Raw genomic sequence first — 7,070 nt, forward strand, 5'->3', positions numbered from 1 at the left:
AGTTGTCCCTAGATTGGCGTCCACTGTGGAGCAATTGTGGGAAGAGGTGGACAGAATGAGGGAAAGAATTACGCTCTGGGAAGACGTGCCCTAATGATTCTTGGTCGGCCGACCACGTGGCCAAAGCTCAGGAGTGCAGGGGCTCAGACAGCCTGACACACTGCACACAACGAATGCACCACCACCCACAGAGTGCAGAGAGAGTCACACTTCCGTGATACGGCCCTAGTTGGAAATGAAAACTTGGCAGCCATAAGCTTCAAAGCCAGTAACTAGCAGTGAAAGCTTTCAGATGCCTTTGCAAGCGTTTGTTCAGACAAAATGGTTTTTTTTCCCTTCCACACTTCACCATACCTCCCTGTTTCCCTAAGAAGTGAATACCACAAGACCAGCTTGCCAAAGGTTAAAACTGCAATATTCATTGCACATTGGAGCCATGTAAGATTGTTTCTCTACTTCACCAAGGAAAGAAAAACGAATCTTTGCTTCTCCTTCCTTTGATAAAGTGTGGGGGGAAAAAACAAACTTTTTTTTTTGGTATCAGCTTTGACTAGGGCCTCGAGACAATGATAGTAACTTACATTCCCAAGGAGGAAGGTGTGCGACCACTAGGCAGGCCTTGCGAAGGAGGCGGTCAAAGCCAGTGTGCGGCTTCTTATCGCCTCAGCTGTGTCAAGGATAGAACAGGGTTGAAGAGAGATTAGCAGGTAATTTTTGTTTGGAAAGTTGGAACATTTCTCTTTTACCACGTATCTAGGGAGGTCTTGAATGGGACCACCCAGCGAGCTTGACATGTGTCCTGGTGACTGATGTTTGTGCTATGCTCGAGAAATTAAGAAGTTAAGAGATTTCGGTTGCTTCGCTGCTCTGGCAGAGGAGTTTTTCGAAGGGCGTTGCTGCAAGGGGATGACTTTCACTCCGCAAGTTGATTGGGACAAAGAAAACATGTTTACTCTTGACCAGATGTTGTCCCTGAGTGCGAGAGAGCTGGTGAGGGGGATGACTTAGACGCCATTGAAGAAGAGTGCCTGGCAGGGCAAGGTGACCCTCGCAGAGAGTGCTGTTGTCAATGGCTGGACCCAGTTTCACGGGAGATACTAAGTGTAGGGGGACTCCAAAGAATCCCCCAGAACACCCTTCAAAACAGAGAGTAACTTGTATAGAGTTGCCAGTCCTTGATAGCACCACTGCCAACTGTGAAAATGATGACAGTGCGGGTCTGACTGCTAAAGAGGACTTGAAGGACCCCGAATGGCAATGCTTGCAAATCTACAGGAAAAGGATAGCATCTAGTACCAGCATTAAAGCCCGGCAATGCATCTCAGCGGAAGGCTGTCTCCAGCAAGGGCTCAGGAGAGACGCAGCGCAAGCTCTAACTCTCCACCCTCTGTAAGGGCTGTGGCAGGGTGCCCTGACTCCCAGACCAGCAACCACTGACACGTGCGCGGAATACCTGGAAACCGGAGAGCCCAGCGTGGAGTCTTGGCCAGGCTGTCTTAATCCCTGCTGGTCTTGCGGGCATACTTTTGCCAGGCCCAATGGCAGAGACTTTTGGGAGCCTCACCAAGGGCAGGCACAAGTCGTCATTCTTACTCTTATCAGTGAACAATGCTGACGAGTGGGTACAAACTACCCTAAACTCCTCAGACACGTGGCTAGAAAGGAACAATACCATCAATCTGCATGCTTCAGGCCTTGACCAGGAGTGAGTGCCATGCAAGGACACTTTTATTTGAGTTCAGTTAGGCTTAGCCCAGGCTTGCTGGAATTAATCTTCATGGCACATCAACTCTTGACTAGTAAGAGCTTGTCTAGCTATCCGTCTAGTAAGAACCTTCCTGCCCCTTACTCCTTCCTGCTCTTTAATCCTAGAAGAGGAGGAAGATGCTGAAAGAATGGAGGGGAATATAAGCTCAAGGTGGAGAAATAGAAAAAGATTTGACCACACCTATTCCCTTCTCAAAGCAAGTTTGACCTGGCGACAAGAAGATTTAATTTTACATGAAGTTAAATTCTATGACTATTAAAAAGGACTGGGTAATTTTATTATTGAACTGAGACTTTTTTCATAGACTAGAAGTAGCGGGCAAACTTTTTTTAATTGACATTGAGTGATCATAAAACCATTGGAATAATGTTAAATTTCACCTAGTGAGTAGGGGAAATGTTAGCCAGGCAGAATGGTCTGAATGGGTAGGAGGAGAACCTGATCAATCTATTTGTTAATTATAGCACTTGAATTTGAGTATTTTAATGCATTGCTTATATGAGATATCAAAAGTAAAACTGGGCAATTGGGCAAGTACTAAGGAATGGCCAAGCAAATTTAGAGTTGCTTAAAAAAAAATAAGTAGATAGCTAGGTAAATAAATAGGTAAAACTTTCCAAAAGCAAAATGTTTACATACACTGTTTGATTTTATGATGGAAGGAAAGGGATTAAGATACCAGTTTCCTGGGTTTAAGAGCTGGTTTGAAGACTGAGCAGCATCTAGCACATCTGGGAAGGCTGCAGGGCTGAGAAGGGAAACCTGCTCTTGTAGGAATGTCAACAGAAGCACAACGAACAGCCACGCTTTTCCAGCCAGTTGGTTTGGGGCAACGTGACTGGATTCTGCCCCATTGTATGAAGGCAGAAATGCTAAAAGCCACTTAGAGATCTGACTCTTACAAGTCTCCAGAGCTGTGTCCATGACCTTGAAAGGTCATGTGTTCTAGATGGAGTAGTTGTAAGACAGGGAGTTCTCCTGACCTGCATGGGACTTGGCATAGCAAGTTAAGTCACAGAAATGTGGGGGTTATATTATAGGTTAAACTCTCCCCATCAATACATGGAAAAAAACTATGAAGAAAAGAAGGAACAGGGACATGGAGCAGTTTCCAAAGGTCTGAAGGAAGAATCAGTATTTCTTTTAGATGAATACTTGCTGGAGAGAAGAGGGAATAGGGAAAGAGAAGAAATGGCATTAAATAACTCTACCTTATGGCTGAATCACAAAAAACTTTTAGAAATGAAGAATAACATACAGAAACGTACACAAATCTTAGGTACACAGCTCAGCAGTTTTTCACAGCCGACAATGCCTGTGTAGGCAGCGCACAGCTCAAACAACAGAGGAGCGTGAGGATCCCAGAAGCCTGTTTCATGGCCTCGTCCAGTCACAAGCCCGCAGGAGCACACACCATCCTAACCGGAAAGGCTCACGGCTTCACACTGACCTTATCTGGACCATGTGCTGAAAAAAGAGTCAGGTGGAAAAAAGGCGATTCTCCCTTCCACCTCCACTTAAGTTTCCATATCATTCAGAAACTTCGAGCTTCTCGAAATTTCTTAATTTTTCTAGGTGTTCACAACAGGTAGAAAATAAAATAAGACCGAGAGGAATGGAATCAAACAATTGCCAAATGACTGATTTTAATTCTTAGAGAATTTTACTTTAATTTCATTTTCTCTGAATAAACATGATGCATTTTTGTATGCCCTGAAAAATTTCATTAAAATAAGTGATGGAGTCAAGCCTCATTATTCACAGATTCGATATTTGTGAGTTTGCCTACTCACTAAAATTTACTTGTATTAATAACTCCAAAATCAATACTTGCAGGGCTTTGGTGGTGTTGGCTGTGAGTTCCGTGTTAACAAATCAACAATAGAGAATATATTAAGTCAGCTGTGTTTAAATAGAAGCACACATATAACAGGGCTATATATTGATCTGTTGGTAAAAATGTTGTGGCCAGAGATGCAGAGGAAGCTACCACTGTAATTCCCTCAGGTTTAGCAATGGTTCAGTATTTATTAATTCTGTGTACACAGCAACTTTATCGAACACAGCTTCATGAAAAATGAGAATTGACTGTATATGCTACCAATTTTAATGGTTGATATTTTACCAGGCAAATTGTATAGTCATAATCGAATAAAATAAACATGATGTTTTGATACACCTTCATCTACTCTAATAAAAAATAAAAATAAAGCATGCTGAAAAGTAACCCCAAAATAGTCACTGCAGGCAGAATAAAAATAGATAATACTTGGGTACAAGTGGAAACCAAAGTAATTAGCCATCTACTTAGAAACAGTGACAATAATAATTTATATTAAAACCTACCAGTCAGAGCAAAAGCTATTCCCAGAGAAAAATTCATGACCTTAAGTATCTTCATTGTTATAGAAGAAAGACCAAAAATAAACGTTATCCATCTGAACAAATTAGAAAAAACCCCAAAGAACACCAGAATAAACCAGGAAGAAAGCATTATCATAGTTCATCAATTCTAAGATCCACTTTGTTGTTGTTGTTTAAGATTTATTTTATTTTATTTATTTATTTCTCCTAATCCCGTTGTTTTTTGTACTTGCTGTGTCCGCTTGTTTTTCTTTTTTAGGAGGCACCGGGTACCAAACGCAGGACCCTCCTATGTGGGGGGGTCCTAATTGCTTGAGCCACCTCCAGTCTATGCTTTGTTGTGCCTCTCATTATGTTTTTTTATTTCTATTTGCCCCCTCCCTTGCGGCTTGCTTGCTGTCTGCTTTCTGTGTCCTTTCGCTGTACAATCTTCTGTGTGTCTGTATTTATTTTTATTTATTCCCTCCCCCCAACCTTGTGGCTTGCTTGTTGTCTGCTCTCTGTGTCCATTCACTGCATGCTCTTCTGTGTTTTTTAGTTGTCTCCCTTTTTTTGTTGCATCACCTTGCTGAGTCAGCTCTCTGTGGCGCTTGCGGGCTGGTGGTTCTCCACAGTGTGTGGGCGAGCCTGCCTCCACAAGGAGGCCCTGGGTTCACGTAGACAGCTGGTAGACAGGAGCCCAACTGATTGAGCCACAGCCGCTTCCCCCTCTCATTATGTTTTTTCATCCTTGTGTCTCTTGCTGCATCATATTGCTGCATCAGCTCGCCGTGCCAGCCTGTGGTGTCAGCTTGCTATCTTGCTCGTCTTCTTCAGGAGGCAGTGGGAACTGAACCTGGGACCTCCTGTGTGGTAGGCAGGAGCTCAATCACATGAGCCACATCTGCTTCCCTGTTTTTTATTTTTGACCTCACTGAAATCAGAATGTGTCCTCGATTTCTGTTGACCATGCAGCAGTGAGATGGCGTTGTTGTTGCCTGAGCATGGAAGGACATGGCTGCTCTTGCTGGTGGCATGATTGGAATCCCCTGCCATGTCAGTCAAAAACACTGCTTGAGGAAGGAAGTGAGCACTGGCTGAAGTCTGAAACATTTTGAATGACACTGCCAGTAAGGAAGATCTAGCATTGAAACTTACAGAATTGGTATCAGTTTGGAAGAAAAGCTTGGGAACAATGTGTGACAGTTAGGCTAATGTGTCAACCTGGCCAGGTAATTGTGCCCAGTTGTTTGGTCAAGGAAGCACTGGTCTAACTGTAATACAAGGGCATTTATGGACTTTAGTCACCAGTGAATTTACTGCATAGATGGCTGATTACATTTGCATCAGTCAGGGAGAGTGCCCTCAGCAATGAGTGACGCTTTATCCAATCAACTGAATGTCTTAAAAGGGCAAGTGACTTCAGTCTTCAGAGAGAGTTTCCCAGCTGGTCTTTGGACAGCCAAGGTCTCCTGGAAACTCATCGAGGACCTTCACTGGACTTCCATTGGAGACCCAGGTTTAGAACCTGGACTTGTGCATCCCCACGGTCCTGTGAGAGACTCTTATAAAATCTCATACTATTGACTGATATCTCCTATTGATTCTGTTTCCCTAGAAAACCCTGACTAATACACTATGGAACACTCTTTTAAGAAATGCTGTGTCACCAGCACAAAGGACATTATTGCATGGGGAGGTATGGACATGGATGATTGAGTCAACAAGTGATTCAAAAGAATTGGACTCTCAATGAGAAGACATTTTAGGAATAACTTGAAACAATTTATTTTGACTATATTTTCCTTTTATGGATGCACAAAAGAGATATGATTATGCCTAAATAAATCTTAAAATCTCTTTCAATAGGTACAAAATAAACCTTCTAAGCGATTAGGAAGCTTCATGTCCTAGATTATGTGAAAGTGTTTTGTTTTTCTTAGTGGTATCCAAAATAATTATGAAATGTGGCAATGCAGCCAAAAGCTAAAGTTAATGAAATAGAAAACTAATGAAAGAGTAGGTGTATAAATCAATACAAAATTTGATTTTTTGAAAGGATTATAAATGTACCTTTCTTGAGACAGGTTAAGGAAAAAATCATGAAAGCAAAAATACACAAGATTAGGAGTAAGAACAGAGAGAAAGCCACAGATAATACACAGATTAAAACAACAATAGAACATTACATGCAACTCATTGGCAACGTATTTGAAAACCAAGAACAAGGGTTAGCAAACTTTTTTAGAAGGCCAGGTAGTAAATATTTTAGACTTTGTGAGCCAGGAGGCAAAATCAAGGATGATAAACAGAAACTTTATATAACCATTTAAAATTTTAAAAACATTCTTAGCTCTAGGGTTATAGAAAAATTTGGTAGTGAGTTGGAGTTGTTGTATGGCCCATTGTTTGCTAACCCATGGTCTAGAAGAAAAAGAGTGATTTCCCACATAATTTTCAAAATTGACCAAAGCAGAAGTGAAAAATTTGAATAGAACAACAGGACAGTAAAAGAAGAAAAAATTAGGGCGATGCTTGAAGATCTACTAGTATAAAAGGCACCAGAAGCAGATGATTTCACAGCTGAAGACTATTTAAATCTTTCAAAAACAGATAATGCTCATGTTATTTAAATTATTTACAACCATAGGAAAAGATGAAAATCTCCCAAATTCATTTAATGAAGCCAGTGTAATGTTAACACCAAACCTATTTTTTATAGTACATGAAACCTACAGCCCAACATCACTTATGAATATAGCTGCAAAAGTTAAAAGTAAAATATTAGCAAAGCATCAAATGAATGGTACCTTATAACCAAACAGGAAAGGCAACGATGGCTGTTATCAGGAAATTTATTAATATAATTTTTATATCAACAAACTACATGCTTAGAGCGATAAGTGCAGAACACAGATTTGATTAAAAAAAAAAAAACCCTAGCAGTTATTCCTATTAA

The sequence above is a fragment of the Dasypus novemcinctus genome, chromosome 4 (assembly GCF_030445035.2).
Source record: "Dasypus novemcinctus isolate mDasNov1 chromosome 4, mDasNov1.1.hap2, whole genome shotgun sequence".
Classification (NCBI taxonomy): Eukaryota; Metazoa; Chordata; class Mammalia; order Cingulata; family Dasypodidae; genus Dasypus; species Dasypus novemcinctus.